Source organism: Henckelia pumila, chromosome 2, assembly GCF_033568475.1.
Source record: "Henckelia pumila isolate YLH828 chromosome 2, ASM3356847v2, whole genome shotgun sequence".
Lineage (NCBI taxonomy): Eukaryota > Viridiplantae > Streptophyta > Magnoliopsida > Lamiales > Gesneriaceae > Henckelia > Henckelia pumila.
Window position 1 is genome coordinate 200,193,179 of NC_133121.1, and position 23,461 is coordinate 200,216,639.

Genomic DNA, 23,461 nt, shown 5'->3' on the forward strand with positions numbered 1-23,461 from the left:
CAAACAAATGGCGCATTCTTCTGAGTTAGCTGGGTAATTGGCTTGGCAATAGACGAGAAACCCTTGATGAAACGACGGTAATAACCAGCTAAATCCATGAAGCTTCGGATCTCAGGTACTGATGTAGGTCTAGGCCAATTCATAACCGCTTCAATCTTGCTGGGATCGACAGAAATCCCATCTTCAAAAATAATATGACCGAGAAAGACAACTCGATCTAACCAGAATTCACACTTAGACAGCTTGGCAAACAACTGCTCAACTCGCAAAATCTGCAGTATGGTCCTCAAGTGCTCTGCATGGTCAGTACGGTTCTTCGAGTTGATAAGAATATCATCGATAAAGATAATCACGAACTCATCTAAATAGCGCTGAAAGATACGGTTCATCAAACCCATAAAAACCGCTGGAGCGTTGGTCAAACCGAACGGCATGACTATAAACTCAAAGTGACCATACCTCGTCCTGAATGCGGTCTTAGGAACGTCTTCCTCTCGCACTCTCAACTGGTGATAACCTGACCTCAGATCAATCTTAGAGTAGATAGAAGAACCCTGTAGCTGATCAAAAAGGTCATCTATTCGGGGTAAAGGATACCTGTTTTTAACTGTAGCCTGATTCAATTGGCGGTAGTCGATACAGAGCCGCATAGAACCATCCTTCTTCCGAACAAAAAGCACAGGAGCACCCCAAAGCGATACACTAGGTCTGATGTATCCCTTGGAAATCAAATCCTCAAGTTGTTCCTTCAACTCTCTCAATTCAACAAGTGCCATACGATAAGGAGCTTTTGAAATAGGTTGAGTACCTGGCACTAAGTCAATGCTGAATTCGATTTCTCGAATAGGCGGCAACCCAGGAACATCTTCCGGGAATACATCCGCAAATTCTCTAACCACCGGTAAATCTACCAAAGCTGGGCTAGATTTCAGTACATCAACTGCATACACCAAAAATCCTTCTGCACCTTTCTGTAGCAAACGAGTCATAGATAACACTGAAATCAAAGGAATTCTAGATCGAGAACCCTTACCAAAGAACTTCCACTCGTCTGCCATTTCAGGTCTGAACCTGACAACCTTTAGAAAACAATCGACTGTTGCCCTGTACTTGGTTAAAGCATCTATACCGACAATACAATCAAAATCTGACAGTCCAAGTACAATACAGTCGAATTCTAACAAATTTCCTTCAAAACACAGTTCACAGTTCCTGACTAATCTGACAGAAACAATTCCTCCACCCAAAGGTGAAGTAACAGCTACTACTGTAGGCAACAACTCAATAGGCAAAGCATGTAATAACACAAATTTCTCAGAGATAAAGGAATGGGAAGCACATGTATCTATCAAGACATGAGCAGAATAACCGAAAATCGAACAGTTACCTGCAATGACATCGTCAGGTGCTGCCTGAGCCTGATCCTCTGTCAATGCAAAGACTCGTGCCTGCTGTCTTGGAGGCTGATTTGCACTAGAGTTACCTCCCTGTCTGTTCTGCTGCTGAGGCTGGAAAGAGTGCACTGCAGAAGACTGCCTCTCAGGCTGAGCTGCAGGTCTAGACGAACTCCCACTCTGAGCTCTATCTCTGTTACGTTGAGGGCACACCTTAGAGAAGTGTCCCGGTTGCTGACATGTGTTACAATTGCCAAAGACTCCCACACACTGATCTGGTGAGTGTCTTCCTCCACACTTGCTGTAGTACAAGGATGATGACCCAGAACTCGGTCCTGAACCGAATTGCTTCGAACCACTGGAACTGGACGAACTGTTCCCCTGCCTTTTGAACTGTTTACCTCTTGCCTTGTACTGATCCTTTCTGTTTCCCCCACTGTTTCCACCTTCATACCTTTGCTGGTGGTTCTGATGCTGCTGTGGCTGATTCTGATACTGAGATGGTTGGTTCTGATACTGCCTCTGCTGCTGAGGTGCTACCTGATTACCTCTTTGCCTCCACAAGCCTGCTTCTGCTCCCTTTGCGTGATTCATGGCGTCCGCAAAGTTGTCTGGCCTAGCAGTGTTCACCAAAGTGAAGATGTCAGGATTCAAGCCATTTATGAAGTGATCTGCCTTAGCTTCTTCATCTCCGGCAATTAGTGGTGCAAAACGCAACAGACTATCAAACTTGGCAACGTACTCTTCGATGTTCAGATTCCCTTGTCTCAAATTGGCAAATTCTGCTCCCTTGTCCTTACGGTACGAGATAGAAAAAAACCGCTTATAGAATTCAAATTTAAAAAGAGTCCAAGTAACTTCCGTACCTCTATTCTCTATTGCTTTCTTTGTCATAATCCACCAGCTCTTAGCAACCCCACGTAGCTGATGAATGACTAACCTGATTCTGCGGTCATCTATGTAGTCAATGGAATCAAACAACTGATCAATATCATCCAACCAACTTTCACAGTCAACTGGGTTTTCTGAACCTATCAACAACGGCGGATTGAACGACTGAAACCTCTTCAGCAAGGTTTCCATAGGAGTCGCTGAAGCATCCAACTGATCAACTTAAGTGCTAGCTTGCTGAGTTGCAGGGATAACTGGCGGTGTGTTTCTTTTTATCACTCGACGAGGACCCATCTGATAATCAAAGTTTAGGACATGAGATATCTCAATCGCTACAATCAGTGCCCTTACAACCGCTTGGAATACCGGATACCAGTCGATAATAGAAACAGTTATATCTCAAGTAGATCATGCTTTTAAAATTAAATCACATAACCATGTAATTCAATAATTCTCAATAATAAAGCATGCTTGCATGGAATTAAGTACACAGTTAAAATAATTCAAACACATGCGAGGAGCCAATACACGCAGACTCGATCTACCCCGCTCACTCTAGTTCAACCAAGAATCTTAACTCTCTGATACCACTTAATGTAAGACCTCGGTTCTAAACAACTAATCTCGGTAATAAAACAACAATTAGTCAATCAAGAACCAAGATTAAAAGCAATAAATTAAATTTTTTTTTAAAAAAAATGAACAGTGCTCCGCTCGATCTGCAAGATCTTGCAGATCGAGCGAGCCAAAAATCTCAAGCCTCTATCCGAGGCAAAACAGCCCTCGCTCGATCCGCAAGATCTTGCGGATCGAGCGAGACACAAAAATCCTCAAACAGAGGACTGAACATTTTCTCTCGCTCGATCCGCAAGATCTTGCAGATCGAGCGAGGACAGAAAATGGCAAAAAGAACAGAAGAAGCTATCTGAACTCAAACTCACACATTCAAAATACAATCATGCATCAAAACATACTATCTCCAATTAATACATGAAGTTCTAGAGTCGATCAATTACGCATATGGAAATAACATAAAATCGATGAGCTCGCATAATCGATACAACATAAACAACGAAGTTCGAGATCTAAACATGTTCTAACATAAACTAGGTAGACATGCCGACACGACTTCTAAATCGAGTCTCACTTCTACATCTTTCCCTTGAAGCTAACCATGCCTCTTCTGACTTGGTCCTGCCCCACCTGTTGCCAAGTACACATACAAAACAAAGCAACAGCCGGATAACTGGTGAGAATGATAATCCCAGTAAAAGCAACATACCAAATAATGAATAGACAACATGCTATCAATACAACATATATTCAAGTCAAGGTTAATGATATGCATGTCTTTAAAATCCAGGATATCGATTCTGATAAACAAGGGATTGCTGCAGTGCTTTTGGGATCCCGAGGATAAGATCACGTAGCAACTCACCGACTCTCCCAATCGAGGTGGTGCCACGTATCCCACTCCTCTAGACTTTGAGCAACTATAATGAGTATGCTAGCACCAGGCGAAACGACTACGTCCCAGGCCACTCAATCATAGTTCCCAAACGTCTAAACAAAAAGGGCGGTTCTGCCCGCTGAAAGCAAGATTGGCTCAAGATGAATGCATAACAGAAACATAAACATAAGCCACATAACAAAAGTCCAAGAAATCAACAAGACACAAGTTCTTCATGCTAGAACAAGTGTACAAACAAGTATGTGATTTAAAAAGGGAAACTCAAGAACTAAGCTGTCTCGAGTATGCTATCCCGCTACGATGACTGCTTTTACCTCTCAAGGCAGTAGTTCCATCTTCTGGAAAGCTACAACAAAAGATTGTATCAACGACTATACAACCTAAACAACAATCAACGGTTCATGGAAATCTCTTTACCGTTCTTCGTCCAACTCTCGACGATCAAATGCTGCTAACACAGGGCTCGACAACTCCAACGAATCTGTACGAATACAAGAGATGATTGATCAATAGCCACGATCAACTTACAAGCCAAGTTCATAACTTAAAACGGTTCGAAACTCCAAAACTCAAACCGACGGCATAACGGCTATAACTGAACAAACCGGCAACGCAGACAGCAGTTCAATACCGATATCAACTCAATTCAATGCTAATACAACAACAACAAGACAAACCCAACAAATCTCAAAACCATGATTTTCGAAAATAGCTTCCAAAAATCATAACAATTCCGAACGTCGCTCTAATTCAAAACCGACAGATAATAAACGATCAGAACTCTGAAGAGAACAACATACTCGAATCTAGAACGATTCTAACAACATCCAAAAACTAGAATGTATCTGATCGTAGAAAACTTACGATAGAACGAAGCTCTCGCAGCAGTGATCGCTAATCTGCCTTCAGAAATAATTTCCAACGGACGGATCGAGCTCGGACTGAAATCTGAAAGCTCAAAACTCCAAAGAGGCGTTTCAATGGAGGCTCACGGTCTTGGAGAGGAAGATGGAGGCTTCTCCAATTAAAATCTATGTGTAGATAATATATAAAAATCAATATTTGCGTTTTAGTCCCTGAAATTTCCAAAATTTGCAAAAAGGACCCTGATCAAAATCAAACCGGCTCGAGAACTCTGTAATCTCTGATTAACTCAAATAAACTCATTTAAGATAAAAACAGGGCATTACATCTCCCGTGATCCAAAAAATTTTGATTCCTTCTGTTGCCAATGATAGTTTCTTACCTAAAATTTTTATGTAGTTGTGGTACCCTTCTTAGGAAGGCAAGTTTCCATCCCATAATGAACAAAAAAGTTGGAGGATTTTGGTGGAGTTAAATGGTTAATAACTCGAGAACCTCCAGAACCAATGAAACGACCCTAACTTCTAAGTTTAAAAAAATAAAAGAAAATACGGATTTTTTTAAAAATTTTGGCCATGACTTGTTTGAAAGTAAACAAAGCCACCCTGTCACAAACAGCAGTTCATAACAAAGGAAAAGAACGACCAATAAAATATTCAAACTGCGATAAACATAAAGTACGAATGAAAGGCAACCCCACACGGTTGCAATAATAGCAATAACAAGTTTTACGACTCAAACTTAAGAACATGGAAAACACATCCTGGGTAAACTGAAAGTACTCAAACACAAATTCATTATTACATTCATAGTCTATGCAACACTAAAATAAAAAGAGTAGCGACGGTCATTGGGCTACGCACCGCCGGCGGCCTCACACCAGTGGATCCTGCCCCTCCGTCTCTAGGTACGACTCCTCACCTACAATCAATCAAGCATAATGAGTCTAAAGACTTAGAAAGTATAAACAGTGATATAACAAGGGTTTAAAATACTTGAAGCAATACACAAACTACTGTACATAGTATACTTTGAAACTTAAACTGTAAACATGCGTGAAACAAGGAAACGAGGCAACATGCAAGGATGAACTCACGCCAACTCACGCTATGAGACTTTGAACTTTCTTGACTTAACTGTAACTCATGCATGTCATATAACTAAATAAATTAAGACGAGTCAACTGATACTTGAAACGTTACTTTAACTTTTGCTTTAGAACTTAGATCCTTGAATTGTGACTCAAGTTTCGATCATGATCATGGCTGCAGTGCACTATGCCGGCAAGACGCCGAGATTTCTCCCGATGCGTTTGCCCCTTTACTTTTTTTTTTGTAGGGGAACCTAGATGAACTCGGCCGCTTACTACACGTCTCATTTGGTAGGGGAGCTGGGATGTCTCCCAACCGCTTATTACACGTCTATGGCAAGTGAGTGAGGCATCCCCCAACCCACATTGCCCTGTCCAGTCACAATCAACTCACTTTTTTCAAAAATATTTTCTTTCCTTCTTTGACTCGACTCAAAATACTTAGCATGCAAGAATTGAAGCGACTTCCTTTAAAAATATTGCTTGGCTCAAAGACGAGACTCACGCACACGAATACGCAACTTTAAGAAATGAAACTAAACTCAAAAATATGGGTGCAAGGTGGGTGAGTGGCTGCCCCTAAGCTAAAAGCCCAACTTATTCATCAATTTCCTCAAACTTGACTTAAACCAAGCAATCAAACCGTAAAACCATTAACTCTATCATACCTTAACCAAAACCCGTCCCCCTTAAACCGGCACTTGCTAAACACTTCAAAATAACTCTAGGACCAGATTGTAACCCCCAATGACAGCCCAAGCATCCCAAACAAAAAGCGTTTCCGGACAGCCCCTTAGACTCTACAAAATTCTGCACCAACACCTTAAACTTAAAATACCCTTAACTTATCCAAAACTTAACCGAAACGAGCCCAATTTATACCGACGCGACCACAACGTCTTAACCTTGACCTAGGACCAGACCATGACACGCCCAGACCTGATTTGGTGCCTCCCCTGTCCCGAAATCAGTAGCCCCTGCCCATTGAAACCACCACCCCCTTCCCTTCTACCTTGAGGGATCAACTCCATACCCTTTTTCCTTAACTCTAATTCATTCCAAACCACCAAACACACTTATTAACCTCTCTTAGGACGTAACACAAGCATCTAGGCAGCCCCTTACCACACTTCAACTCCACAATTCAAAAATAACAAGATTATGCACCAAAATGCCTTCAATCTTTGTACAATCAATGAAACCAATTGCCAAACAACAAAATGCATACACAACCTTCAATTACAGCCCTAACATCATAAATTTTCGAAATAAAATAGGGAATCAACTTCTGAATTTTCGAAAATCCTCATATGCAATCAAAACACCTCATGTCTTCAATCACTAATCATTATGCAACTCTTTTAAAACCTATAGCAATTAAATTTCGAAAATCACACAAGAACCCTACTGAAAATTTGATGAAATTCGAACCTTGCATGCATATAATAACAAGCATTTTGAAAATTTAAAAGAGATTAAGAGCAAAAACATATATAGCTTGAATGAAAGCCCAACAAAATGCATATACTTGCCTTCACTTTTTATTACCCAAAAATCGAAAATAAAAGGGAAATGAAGGGGCTGGACTCTTGCACAACAATGAGCTACACCTCCCTTGAAGGTCCTCCGGCGACGGCGGCGGTGGTGGATGGCGGCGGCGGCGGTGGCCGGAATTGTGAAGGGGAAAGGGGCGGCCAAATGGGAGAGAAATGAGAGAGTGTGGGGGGGGGGGGGGTGGCTAGTCTAGATGAAATAAGGCTAGGGTTTTGCAAAAATGATATATTTTGTGATTAAAAGTTTGAGTGTGTAGTGTGTAGGTGTATTTTAAAAGTGGTACTACACTAATAAAAGTGCTAGTCTAAGTATTACAATTTTACCTCTACAACTTTGCACCTTTAAAACACCTAAGTTTAAAATTCCCAAGTCAAGGTATTTATATTGGATTTTTACTAATTCGGGTTTAATAAAATTTTAACTTTTGAAAAGGTTAAAGAATAAACTCAAGAAAATAATAAAAGTACTTTTTGACACCCGAAAAATTCAAAAATCGAACTTTCGTCCTAAATTCCTCTTTTCTCCCGTCTCAAAATTCTAAAAATAAGTCTTGGAAATTATCGCCGAAGTCCACCATCGTCGCCTGCCGTAACTGTAAATCACTTAACTCAAGCATCTCAAAATAAATAACTTAATAAATTGAGCAACTCTATCTTTAAAAGAAACTTAAGCAATTAAATTCAAACAATTAAAAGTATAATTACTAAAAATGAATTTAGGCACTATATTAGGAATTTAAAATAAAAACTTAAAATATTTTGATGTCACTGCGATTAATGGAATATTCAAATAATAACAGGGCGATTAGAAAATAATTTAAACAAACTAAACGAACGTTTAAAAATAATTTAAATAAATACACAAGCGGTATAAGAAACCTTTAAAATGATTTGGACAGATAAAATCATTTAAATAAATAAGCTAGACATTTAAAATAATTTAAATAACTAATCAATAAACTTTAATTATTTTAAATAAATAAACTGGACAATTCAAATCATTTAAATAGGAACATATTAAACGTTTAAAAATTATTTAAATAAACAAATCTTAAATATTTAAAATCTTTAAAACGATTAAATTGCACAATAAAATCATTTAAATAAATAAACTTAAACAATTAAAACATTAATTAAATAGTTAGTACAAAATAATCATTTGAATAAATAATTAATATTTTATTAACACATAATTCACACAAAGAATTTAAATCAATAAAAGTTAAAAATAATAATCATAATATTTATTTAATTTAATGCACGCAGTTTAGTAGATTGGATTTTAGATGCTACAATTCCTTCCCCCCTTAAATGAAATTTCGTCCTCGAAATTTAAACTTACTAACTAGATCCAGATACATTAGACCAGATCGGTACTATCTATTCTTACCTAGTACCTACACGAGTCGGCGTTAATAAGCTTTCGATGCACATTCTGATGTTTATCAACACCTACCAAGCAAGGAACTAACTAACTCCCACTGTAAAATAAATTTGAAAATTCCTATTTATCCCCAATGGTAGTAGTTTATGAGAAATTTCTAATTACATGTGACTTTAAAAGTTTTCAATTCGCCTCCTAAACTGCTAAAATATCAGATACCTGCCTTAGTTTGATAACCTTAAATCCTGGATCGCAATTTCAAGCAATAAATATCTGTAAACCCAATAAAAAATTTATGTCGACCTTACTCATAACTTAAAAGCTTTCTAACAACGAAACTACGCTTATTGTCTATTTAACGATTAAACTTATCTAAATATACGACTCGAGCACTTAAGAAATTTACAAATCCTCAAAATACTTAACAACTAAACACTAAACTTTTCTAAATAGAATAGCTAAGGGAACTACACACCTCTACCTCAACTTCCCTCAAGATACAAGATGGATCTGACCCTTACTTCCAAAACATCGACACATGGAACCCATCATGTATTACTAACAAATCTGCGGCATATCCAACGATAAAACAAATTACTAATCTCCTCAACATTTGCATAAAGACCGACAAACAGAGTAAATTTCCCTACATCCCAAATCGATAGTATTACAGGGCAACGATACCCTCAAGAACAACTTATTAACCAATTTGAAATTCTAAAGATCTATGACACTTATTAGCAGTTCTGCGCTTAATGATCACGTTCTAGGCTCAATACTTTATTAGTTACTACAACTCTCAACGCTTCTAAGGATGATTAAAATTTTCTTAAACGACGACTCTAGCTCGGATAACCTTCAAGTGGGACGAATTGTTCTTCTCAACTTAGGATTTATTGACCAATTTCTATAAACAAACCTAAGCTAACCCTTGATAAGAAAATATAACCATAAAATTCCACTGTTGTTCAGTCTCAAGGTATTAACCGATAACATATAGAATCCAAATAGGGGACTAAACAGATTCCAATTATTCAATCACCAATTTATACTTTCGCCTCTTGGTCATTCTTAATTCTACCAAAAGTTGAATTTTTTAGTTAAAATTTCCCAACGGATTTAACCACCTTTCTCTAACTCAGACGCATTGACTAAGTAATCCTTACTTACTCTTCAAGTCAAAATATACCACGAGCTATTATCCACTTATTGGATTAGATGGTCTCTAAGTACCAAACAATTCTACATATCTCCTGAAGACATATCTCAAATCCCTAGTTCAACTAGAAATCAAGTCTGAAAATCCAAAGATTCCCAAATTATTATATGTACAACCAGAATTTATATTTCAAGAACTTAGTATATAACTGGACACCTCGAAGGGTTTGTAACCTGATCGTAAAGGCTTTCTAATTGATCCTCCAGTACCTTAGTATTTCACCGATAAATAAATTTACAGCTTATTTAGGAAAACTACCTGAATATTCTGTTCATCCTTCTGTACCTATAGTTGGTGCATTACTCTTACCGATCGACAATCACAAAATCTTAGAACGCTAATATAAAGTACTCAAAAGTATCTAGAGACCACTTTATTTCCCTATCTCGCGACTGACCAGCCATTCAGCTTACTAAAATCATCTGTTTACTCTTAACGATCCTATTAAAAATGAAACAACACATTCAACTAATTCACTAACTAGCAATCTTCTCGCTAGGACTAGTTATAACTAGTAGTCGACATTCCTCTGATCACACAATATCTTAGGGTTTTATCTAGTACTAATGCTAAATCCCAACGGTCTAAATACTTACCAAGCGGTTACGAGCAATTTTCTACACAAGAAATCTAATTGGTAATTGAAAATATGATCCACCCAAAATCTTTATCATGATGGATCATGAAAGAAAAAAAAATTTACAGGTAATGTTGCTCGATATGAAATGAAACGACGCAAGCATTACAAACAAACGAGCTGAAAATACCAATCTAGATAAGTGAAAACAACTCACTCATAATTCAATTCTAGGAACGAATGAATAATAATGGAGGCTCCACGAATATTGAATATGAGCCAACAAGATACAAATCTCGTGACCATTCATCCATGGGTAATGAAATCATGCTCAACAATCAAAACACAATTAAGACAGTCAGTGTGACTACAGTCGAGAGAAGTACACACAAGTCAATAATCAAGGAAAAACAACGGTCTCAAAATAAAATCAGATGTCAGCCAGACAACATGAGTAAATTACCAAAAAAAAAGTGAATCTTGCTCACATCAACATGTGGCTCGAGAACCGAAGGATAATTTCCATAAGTATGAAACATTAACAAAATTTTGCTAAGAAGTTCAACCAATGCCAAAGTGGCAGAATTCAACGCTGATTAATGTCATACGAATCCATAAATGCTCAAAGAAAGTGCAAAGAAATTTCAGATACTCAGAAATATATGTTACTACAATGGATACAAACATAAATGAAGAACAAGGAAATAATGATCGGAATAATAGTTCTCATAATTGAAAGGCTCATAGTAACCGACTCAATATTTCCCAAAATTCATATTTGCCCAAATAACAAAAGAAAACTCAAACTATCCATAATAATATAAAACCAAGTTCGTATCCCAAGTCTTCACATGTGCTCTATCCATAAACTTAACTGACTAAACACATGTCTAGAAATTCCTAATTAAACTATTCACTTAGTTGTACCCGATTAAAATTCCATCCATAAGAGAATAAATTACTACAAGGGCAAAACAAATAGTATCTTCTAAAACTTATTAGCACTACCTAATAACTCAAACAACATCCACGTACTGTCCAAAATTGGAAGGAATATTGGTACACCAACTCCGTTTAACTTGAAGTCGCGTGCTATAAAAATAATCATTTAAATAGTACACTTAAAACTACTAAAAAAATTTTAAACAGTAAAAACATTGAGCTACACATTCAAACAAATAAAGCATCTAGTTTGAAAATATTTTAGAAAAGATGAGATCAAAACATTTAAAGTAATAACTCAAATGCGTCTAACATATAAAATTACTTAAAACTTACAGACTTTGAGGCGAGATCCCTTGAGTTTCGGCAACCAACAGTAGGCTCATCCCAAACCAAGACCATGCTCTGATACCAACTGAAACGACCCTAACTTCTAAGTTTAAAATAATAAAAGAAATACGGATTTTTTTAAAAAAATTGGCCATGACTTGTTTGAAAGTAAACAAAGTCACCCTGTCACAAACAGCAGTTCATAACAAAGCAAAAGAACGACCAATAAAATATTCAAAATGCGATAAACATAAGTACGAATGAAAGGCAACCCCACACGGTTGCAATAATAGCAATAACAAGTTTTACGACTCAAACTTAAGCACAGGGAAAACACATCCTGGGTAAACTGAAAGTACTCAAACACAAATTCATTATTACATTCATAGTCTATGCGGAACTTAAATAAAAAGAGTAGCGACGGTCATTGGGCTTCGCACCGCCGGCGGCCTCACACCAATGGATCCTGCCCCTCCGTCTCTAGGTACGACTCCTCACCTGCAATCAATCAAGCATAGTGAGTCTAAAGACTCAGCAAGTATAAACAGTGATATAACAAGGGTTTAAAATACTTGAAGCAATACTCAAACTACTGTACATAGTATACTTTGAAACTTAAACTGTAAACATGCGTGAAACAAGGAAATGAGGCAACATGCAAGGATGAACTCACGCCAACTCACGCTATGAGACTTTGAACTTTCTTGACTTAACTGTAACTCATGTATGTCATATAACTAAATAAATTAAGACGAGTCAACTGATACTTGAAACTTTACTTTAGCTTTTGCTTTAGAACTTAGATCCTTGAATTGTGACTCAAGTTTCGATCATGATCATGGCTGCAGTGCACTATGCCAGCAAGACGCCGAGATTTCTCCCGACGTGTTTGCCCCTTTACTTTCTTTTTGGTAGGGGAGCAGAGATGAACCCGGCCGCTTACTACACGTCTCATTTGGTAGGGGAGCTGGGATGTCTCCCAATCTCTTACTACACGTCTATGGCAAGTGAGTGAGGCATCCCCCAACCCACATTGCCTTGTCCAGTCACAATCAACTCACTTTGTTCAAAAATATTTTCTTTCCTTCTTTGACTCGACTCAAAATACTTAGCATGCAAGAATTGAAGCGACTTCCTTTGAAAATATTGCTTGGCTCAAAGACGAGACTCACGCACACGAATACACAACTTTAATAAATGAAACTCAACTCAAAAATATGGGTGCAAGGTAGGTGAGTGGCTGCCCCTAAGTTAAAAGCCCAACTTATTCATCAATTTCCTCAAACTTGACTTAAACCGAGCAATCAAACCGTAAAACCATTAACTCTATCATACCTTAACCAAAACCCGTCCCCCTTGAACCGGAACTTGCTAAACACTTCAAACTAACTCTAGGACCAGATTGTAACCCCCAATGACAGCCCAAGCATCCCAAACAAAAAGCGTTTCCGGACAGCCTCTTAGACTCTACAAAATTCTGCACCAACACCTTAAACTTAAAAGACCCTTAACTTATCCAAAACTTAACCGAAACGAGCCCAATTTATACCGACGCGACCACAACGTCTTAACCTTCACCTAGGACCATCCCATGACACGCCCAGACCTGATTTGGTGCCTCCCCTGTCCCGAAATCAGTAGCCCCTGCCCATTGAAACCATCACCCCACTTCCCTTCTACCTTGAGGGATCAACTCCATACCCTTTTTCCTTAACTCTACTTCATTCCAAACCACCAAACACACTTATTAACCTCTCTTAGGACTTAACACAAGCACCTAGGCAGCCCCTTACCACACTTCAACTCCACAATTAAAAAATAACAAGATTATGCACCAAAATGCCTTCAATCTTTGTACAATCAATGAAACAATTGCCAAACAACAAAATGCATACACAACCTTCAATTACAGCCCTAACATCATAAATTTTCGAAATAAAATAGGGCATCAACTTCTGAATTTTCGAAAATCCTCATATGCAATCAAAACACCTCATGTCTTCAATCACAAATCATCATGCAACTCTTTTAAAACCTATAGAAATTAAATTTCGAAAATCACACAAGAACACTACTGAAAATTTGATCAAATTCGAACCTTACATGCATATAATAACAAGCATTTTGAAAATTTAAAAGAGATTAAGAGCAAGAACATATATAGCTTGAATGAAATCCCAACAAAATGCATATACTTGCCTTCACTTTTCATTACCCAAAAATCGAAAATAAAAGGGAAATGAAGGGGCTGGACTCTTGCACAACAATGAGCTACACCTCCCTTGGAGGTCCTCCGGTGACGGCGGCGGCCGGAATTGTGAAGGGGAAAGGGACGGCCAAATGGGAGAGAAATGAGAGAGAGAGTGTGGGGGGGGGGGGGGGCTAGTCTAGATAAAATGGGGCTAGAGTTTTGCAAAAATGATATATTTTGTGATTAAAAGTTTGAGTGTGTAGTGTGTAGGTGTATTTTAAAAGTGGTACTATACTTATAAAAGTGCTAGTCTAAGTATTACAACTTTACCCCTACAACTTTGCACCTTTAAAACACCTAAGTTTAAAATTCCCAAGTCAAGGTATTTAAATTGGGTTTTTACTAATCCGGGTTTATTAAAATTCTAACTTTTGAAAAGGTTAAAGAATAAACTCAAGAAAATAATAAAAGTACTTTTTGACACCCGAAAAATTCAAAAATCGAACTTTCGTCCTAAATTCCTCTTTTCTCCCGTCTCAAAATTCTAAAAATAAAAGTCTTGGAAATTATTGCCGAAGTCCACCATCGTAGCCTGTCGTAACTGTAAATCACTTAAATCAAGCATCTCAAAATAAATAACTTAATAAATTGAGCAACTCTATCTTTAAAAGAAACTTAAACAATTAAATTCAAGCAATTAAAAGTATAATTACTAAAAATGAATTTAGGCACTATCTTAGAAATTAAAAATCAACACTTAAAATATTTTAATGTCACTGCGATTAATGGAATATTCAAATAATAACAGAGCGATTAGAAAATAATTTAAACAAACTAAAAGAACGTTTAAAAATAATTTAAATAAATACATAAGCGGTATAAGAAACTTTTAAAATGATTTTGACAGATAAAAGCATTTAAATAAATAAGCTAGACATTTAAAATAATTTAAATAACTAATCAATAAACTTTAATTATTTTAAATAAATAAACTGGACAATTCAAATCATTTAAATAGGAACATATTAAACGTTTAAAAATTATTTAAATAAACAAATCTTAAATCTTTAAAATCTTTAAAACGATTAAATTTCACAATAAAATCATTTAAATAAATAAACTTAAACAATTAAAACATTAATTAAATAGTTAGTACAAAATAATCATTTGAATAAATAATTAATATTTTATTAACACATAATTCACACAAAGAATTTAAATCAATAAAAGTTAAAAATAATAATCATAATATTTATTTAATTTAATGCACGCAATTTATTAGATTGGATTTTAGGTGCTACAACCAATGTCTGTAGGCTGGTCACTATCTGTAAACTCAAACCGAGAAGAAAATTATGATCCAAATGTGGGGGTACTACTATTTGATGAAGCAGCAGAAGAAATGACCACGGGTGGTTCTTCTGGCTTATGCTCATAAAGGCTATCGCTATGCTAAAAACATGTAAAAAGCATTCGATTATTCAGTTGATAGAACATATGATTGTGATGGATAACTAAAGAATATTGAACCATATCATACCAAAAATTCAAGAAATTACATTTACAGAATAAAGCTATATTTACCTTGGTAGTAGGTTTTTGAGCACCTAGACCCCATGCCTTTCCAGGTCTTTTTGCACCAAGAGGCTTCTTAATTGTCACCAAAGAAACAATTTGAGTTGCTCTTGGAGAGGTATGAACCTTCGAAGTACCATTTTTTTATTGCAGAGTTATCCTTTGTAGGATTCTTTACATCGATTCCTTTTTGAACTTTACTTATGTCATTGTTAAAATCTGAAAATTTGTTAGAAGGCCTTGATGACTGAGAAGCTATATATGGGTGATGTAGGTAAACTTTTTTTGCAAGTAATTGCCTGTATAATTCGGAAGCCTTTAAGGTATATTTGGCTTCTACCTTGCCTCCATCAGTCCATCCGTGCTGATTGAAGAAAAATTGAGCGCGAGTATTTCCGCCGAAGCACCTCAACTTCAACTACTAAGGAGTCCAAGAATCCAAATTTGTTGACCTGCAATTAAAAAGTCAATTTCCACAAACCTACAAGAGAAAAAATCTCTTTGTAAGATAAAATCAATTTCTCAAGTACTAGTTAGATAAATGAAAAACATAGCTTACAAGGTTAGTAAATGCAAATGAAAATTTAGTAAACGCAGTCGTATGCATATCTTGATTCGAAAGGACTCATATGTATTATTAAAATTATAATTTTAAGTCTTTTTCCTCTTCACGCATCACTCCAGAATATTGTTTGGTTACTTGTATTTTCGAGGCCTTCCATATAGCGATGTCAGAGTTCGTATCTTGTCTAGAAAACTTTCATTGGAAATTAGTTTAACTCTCAAGCATTATAACTATAATTTTTTTTTCAGGTTAATTTTTTGTTAAAATAAATTGGATTTGATATTGAATTTATTTTTCCTAGCCTCGTACGTAGATTAGTATAGCTAAATAACGAAGACTTTTAAGCATTTTGTTTGAGAAACTTCATTACTAGAATATTAGTATCTCTCAAATGGGAAATAAATTAGTTGTCTAGAGATACGATTACGTTTAGGTTTTGAAATTTAGGAAATAAAAATTTGACATGTAGCGGTTGACTCAATTACATTAAAAATTCTTAGAAACCATTATCTATCTCACACAATTACTCATGTCTCATGCTACAATTTACCCCTCTATCATCCAAGCAACTTTCGAGTACAACAATACAATCCGATTACCATTAGACACCATCACAAGTAAGGTTCTTAATCAGTGTTACGTTAACCAGCACTTAAAAAACTTTGAAGATTGATCGAACATATCACAAAAACTAAAATATAAGCCTAATGAAATTGTTGGGGATCGGTTACCTCATGCCCCGAAACGCAGCAGAAGTTTAAAATTTTATAAAAAAAAAAAAACCAAGCACTTGTGTATCATGCAAATCATCAAACATCCATAGGGTGTTTATGAAAATTTTGTAAGAGTGGGTGCCCAGTGAGCCAACTGTGTGGCTATGGGCTTTGTTGACTCTTTGTATAAACAATCTTTTGTTTAATATTATTTACACTTTTATGGCAATGACTTTATATTACTTCATATTGTTATATTGTGATATACTATTGTTGTTTTGATAAAGACCTTGAATATACTATAGTGTATGTAAGATGTGGTAGAACATGGAGATGTCTATCATGAAATACATCTTATAGTCACTGTATATTCTAAAACCGTTCCTAGTCGATTGAGCCGTCCGATAATAAGGATAAGGGTCGCTCGAGTTTGAGACTAGCATTTGCGATGCGGAGTACCACGTTTCATTGGTAGGGAACATGGAGATGTTCGAAGCATGCAAATGGATATTCATAGGATGAATAGTCGAACTACCCTATCCGGACTTTCCAAGTGGTTATCACTTATCGAGTGGATAAAGTCCGCGGTTTTGGTTGTACACCATTAGTCCTTACGACTTGAAACATCATGGAGACTCTATATGCTAGTACTGTGCTTTGACTCGTTTACCGACTCTGAGGGGGTCATCAGGTGTCGAGATTGGGTACAGTTACGACACATATAGGAGTCAATGCATTGTTGTCAAGGATTCACCACATACTTGCGAGTGTGGATATCCTATGCGATCTGAGGAGATATTAGTGTGACAAATCTCTGGCCAGAGTACTTGATGTGATTTAAGAAATGGTTTCTTAGTAGCACATGCGATGTCACTAATTTGATCTTCAAGATGCATTGCATAGTTATCGAATCTTGAGCGACTCTCGATATACCAATGGTTGTTGATTCGATCGGGATATTTGGATGAAGGGACCGTACTGTACGTTAACCAAAATCTACTGGTTCTTGTAGGCACTATCAGTGATACCTAGGGAATCATGGGGCGATGTTGCTAGGCGCTTTACCATGATTCGTTGGGCAAGTCGGAAAGTGTTGTTCCGAGTCACAAGGAGTTGTGAGCCCACGGCTAGCTGTATCCCTGAACCATTGAGGGTCACACAGTGTAATGGAGTTTTAATCCCCGTTGAGATAGTTAAATTTAAAGAGTTAAATTTAATGAACTAAGGAGTTGGACTTCTTAAATAAGAGTAAGGGAGTAGGATTTCCTAAAATGACATAGGGATGGACATTTTTGGAAACCACTGAATTCGGATTCAGGAAAATTTATTTTGACTTTAAAACGTGCAGAAATGGTTTCTGTGCACATTGGTGAAATCGTTTCATCAATCGGAGTCACGATGAATTTTATATTAATTTCTGAACGAGTGGGCTTTGCTTGTCGGGCCCCAGCTTATGACTAATGGGCCCTAAGGTGTTAGTGGCCTGCATTATAAATAAGTTATTTCAGTACAGAAATTACACACGATAGCTCATAATTTTGAGAGAAAAAAAATCGAAACCCTAGCCCCTCTCTCAAGCTTGGCCGTCGCCCCCTCCCTCTCTGTCTGAGAAATTCCGGTCTGTGATTTTGAATCGCAGTAAGGAATAACGAATCAAATTCGTGTATTCTCTTCGCAGAAAACTTCTGATAGATTTTCTAGTGCAATCTATCAGAGGGATTAAACCTCTGTTCGTGGACCTGATTGAAGGCGTTCATCGGTTCCAGGGAGAGACAACAAGAGCAGAATTGTTCTGTTGGTGTCCATTAATCTCGTTGCGAGATTTGAGGTAAAATTTATTTAATTGTTATTTAAATTTTACACACACGTAATTCAATCGATGAACGGTTGATACCCATACCATGGAAACGTTCCATGAAAAATTTTTAAACTTCCGCTGCACCGGGTATCAATCGTAATTGGTCTGGGAACTCGCCAGTTTTCCAACAGTGGTATCAGAGCCAGGTTGCTCAGATCAATCGATTGAATTAATCAATTGTACAAAATTTTTGAGTCTCGGTTTTTGAAACAAAATAAATATTTTAAATAAAAAAATTTTTTTTTTTTCGGGGCAAAACCCGGGCAGCGATTGGATCGCTGCCCGGTGGGGCAGCAATTGTTGCTGCCCCGGGCGGCGCACGGCGCCGCCCAAAGGGGGCGCACGGCGCCACCCAAGGCGGCGACCGTCGCCGCCCAGGGCGGCGCACGGCGCCGCCCAGGGCAGCGCTGTGCGCTGCCCAGCGCAGCGCTGGGCGCTGCCCAGGGGCGGCGCTCGGCGCCGCCCAGCGCAGCGCACGGCGCCGCCCAGGGGCGGCGCCAGGCGCTGCCCTAAGGGGGCAGCCGGGCTGCCCCCGGCCCGCGCCCCGGGTGCGGGCCAACCCGGGAGTGTCCCGGGTGGCCCGCGGGAAAAATTAATTTTTAATATTTTTATTAATTTTAATATTTAAAATTTTATTTTTGGTCCGGTCAAAAATTGTTTTTGATTGGTTCACGAGATTTCGGATCGAATTGTTCGAGTCCGTAAATTTTAAAATTGATTTTGGATAAATTTGAATTTTTGGAAAATTTTAATATTTTATCCGTAAATTGAATTTTGAAATCAATTATTTTGGTACAATTGATGATAAGATATGATCTTATGATATATTAGATAAAATATGATTTTATTTGTAAAATTGGATTTTATAGATAAAATATGATTTTATTTGATATGGAGATAAAATATGATTTTATATGTGAAATGTGATTTTATATATAAAATATGATTTTATCTTGTTTAAATTTGAATTGCCACAGCATGTTATCCAATAAATTAATTTTGAATTAAATGTTATTGGATAAGGATGATCGATTGCCATGACCAATTTTGTAGGTGTATGTTAGGAATTTACATTTTGTCTTTATTGTTGTTGGTTTTATTAATGGGCCTGGTTTATGGCCCGATATGAATGTCATATGTAATAAAAGTGGGCTTGGTTTATAGCCCGTTCCCACCCCCTAAAAATGTATCCCCTACTTGTCATTGTTATTTATTGTAAATACATTAGATTTAGTGGGAGATCAAGATTTGAAGATGGTGGGCCCAGCAGACAATGAAGACTGAAGAAATGTAAATTGGAAGCATATGTAATAGGATTGCATTTGCATACTGCATATTACCTAGGATTGGACTAAGACCCGTGATTGGCAACCACGGGTCAATTAGAAATGGAATCGATCATCCTATATAATATGTGATATTATGATTGTATGCATGTTTAGACATAAATTGCGTGAATCCGGCAATGCATGCAATAAATTAAATATGATGAGACAAATATTTTTATAAATAAAATCCCTCATTTTAAATATGATTTAAAATTTATATCAAGATAAATAAAGGAAATTTAAATATTGTTTAAATGTTCCTACCTTCCATCAACGGTCAATGTATGTGATGCTACCCGCGGATACGGTCCGGCTCATATTATTGGGGGGGCCCGTCCGTCGGAAAGCTGTACATTGGATCGACAAATGTTGTAAGTTGGGTGGAACTCCCATGGGATCGGCTCATATTATTGGGGGATCCACATGGCGACCGTCCATCACAACTTAATATTGATGGGTCATCTTGACATGTCACTTTAAACGGCGTCATATTATTGGGCCCTTATTGGACATGAGGTAAATACATGGGGGTTGCTTTGGAAGCAATTGGGCTCTACCTTTTGAGAATTATGGTTGGCTGATATTATTCGGGACCATAAGTTTGTCAATTGGACTCCATGTTCTCACTAAGGAAAAAGTTTCCCGTTTTCACTAGAGGGTGGTGAAATCGTTAAAATAGTGGGAGTGAGATTCATAAAATTAAATTCGCCTATTTTATGTCTTAGTAAATTGTTAAACAATCATTGATATATGTCTGTTTTTCTTTTCAGTATTTCATACAATGAATTCGCGAAATCCATTATTCTCGATCCTCGAACAAAACAAGTTGACTGGCGCCAACTATACGGAATGGTTCCGGAAGTTGAAGATTGTCTTAACTTCGGAGAAAATGCTCTACGTGTTAGAGAAAGCACCTCCGAAGGAAGCACCAGCTGACATAAGTCCGGAGGAATTGGCCAAACTTGATGCATGGTGTGACCATGACATCAAGACCAAATGCTATATGCAAGCCTCGATGTCTGATGAACTCCAGAGGCGATTTGAGGACACGGTGAATGCTGCTGACATTCACACGCAACTCAAGGAACTTTTTGGGGCTCAGTCGAGGGCTGAAAGGTTCGCTACTGTTAAGGAGTTGATGACGTGCCGCATGCGTGAAGGGACTTCGGTCCGTGATCATGGGGTACGAGTGATTTGGCTCATACAGAAGTTGGCAACCCTAGATTTGGTGTTGGAGCATGAACTCAATGTGGATTTATTGCTTCTGTCTCTTCCTTCTTCATTTGATGGATTAGTGATAAATTTTAATATGAACAAGATAGAGGCCACCCTTGAAGAGATGGTCAATATGCTCGTTACATATGAATCCACACTTAAGAAGGATAAGCCAGCTTTCTTGGTGGGCTCCTCATCTTCTGCGAAGAAGGGGCCAAGTATGAAGGGCAAGAAACGTTCTACCCCACCCAAGAAAGTTGAGCCCGAGAAGAAGCAAAAGACAAAGGCTTCAAACAATGGAAAATCCAAGGATGTTTGCCATTACTGCAAGAAGCCGGGTCATTGGAAGCGCAACTGCAAGGAATATCTTGAGCAGTTGGGAACTGCAAAGGGTATGTTCTATATTGAAATAAACATGTCACTTAATACAACTTTTTGGGTATTGGATACCGGATGTGGATCTCACATTTGCAATGATTTGCAGGTGATGACAAGAAGTCGCAGGCTTAGAATGGGTGAGACCCAGCTGAGGCTCGGGAATGGTTCCAGAGTTGAAGCTACGGCCATTGGAGATGTTTGTTTGACTTTGCAGAACGGTTTTAAATTATTGTTAAGAGATGTTTTATTTGTGCCAGATTTAATTAAAAAACATTATTTCTATTTCTATGCTTGATAGAGATGGTTATTCTTGCAATTTTGTGAATGGGATTTGCAATATTTACAAGAATGAATGTTTAATTGGAAATGGACAACTTGAAAACGATCTATACAACTTAAAACTAAAAGACGTTCCAGTGAATTATGTTGATAAACCGGCGACAACAAACAAAAGGAAAATCGATAGTCAAAACCCGGCAAACCTTTGGCATGCTAGGCTAGGTCATATTTCCTCAAGGAGGATGAACAAGCTAGTGGGAGAGGGCATGTTTGATATGTCTGATATTAATTCTCTACCTACTTGTGAATCCTGCCTAAAAGGAAAAATGACTAAATCTCCTTTTAAGGGGAAACCTGAGCGTAGTCAGAATCTGTTGGATTTGATCCATACAGATGTTTGTGGTCCATTTAGAGTAGGGACTCAACATGGCCACACCTACTTCATTACCTTTACTGATGATTATTCAAGGTATGGGTATTTATATTTAATGAAATATAAGTCTGAAGCATTTGAAAAGTTCAAAGAATTCAGGGCTGAAGTAGAAAACAAGCTAGGTAAAAGTATTAAAGCACTTCGATCGGATCGAGGTGGAGAATACTTGAGTACCGAGTTTTTGGACTATCTGAAAGAGAATGGGATTCTCTCTCAGTGGACTCCTCCTATGACACCACAGCTTAATGGTGTATCGGAGCGTCGTAATCGAACTTTGTTGGACATGGTTCGATCTATGATGAGCTTCACTGAGCTTCCACCTTCGTTTTGGGGCTATGCGCTTGAAACGGCAGTATTGTTGTTGAACAACGTCCACACTAAAGCAGTGGACAAAACACCATACGAGTTATGGAATGGCAAAGCTCCTAAGTATTCGTACTTGAGGATTTGGGGATGTCCTGCTTACGTGAAGCGGACAGTGGGAGATAAGTTGGATAGTCGATCCAGCTTATGTTATTTTGTAGGGTATCCGAAGAATTCAATCGAATATTATTTCTATTATCCTGCTGAAACAAAGGTGTTTGTTTCTAGGAATGCCACCTTCTTGGAGAAGGAGTTCTTATTGGATAAGAAAGGCGAGATGATGGAACTCGAAGAAGTTCGAGAAGAACCCGAAATACAAAATAACGATCCTACACCTCAGGAACCATTGCTGGACACGCCTGCACCTAGAAGATCCGAAAGGACTTCTAGACCTCCAGTTCGATATGGTCTTCTTCTTGAAGGGGATCAAGATGAACCCGACATTGGATGTGATCCAAGAAACTTCAAGGAAGCAATTTCTGATGCGGATTCGAATTTATGGCTTGAAGCTATGCAGTCAGAATTGGATTCGATGCATACAAACCAAGTTTGGTCTTTAGTAGATCCTCCCGATGGAATTGTTCCAATAGGGTGTAAATGGATCTACAAGAGAAAGCTTGGGCCTGATGGTAAGGTATTGACCTACAAGGCGCGATTGGTGGCGAAAGGTTATACTCAAAGGCAAGGAGTTGACTATGATGAAACCTTTTCACCAGTTGCAATGTTCAAGTCCATAAGAATCCTGATTGCCATAGCTGCATGGTATGACTATGAGATATGGCAAATGGATGTGAAGACTGCTTTTCTTAATGGAGACATTAAGAAAGAAATCTATATGAAGCAGCCTG

The 23,461-nt window shown here is 37.7% G+C and overlaps 1 pseudogene; it reads right to left on the reverse strand.

Moving 5' to 3' along the window:
- Positions 1 to 5,011: 5,011 nt before the first annotated feature.
- LOC140879354 (probable ADP-ribosylation factor GTPase-activating protein AGD8) lies at positions 5,012 to 16,782 on the reverse strand (annotated as a pseudogene).
- Positions 16,783 to 23,461: the final 6,679 nt, after the last annotated feature.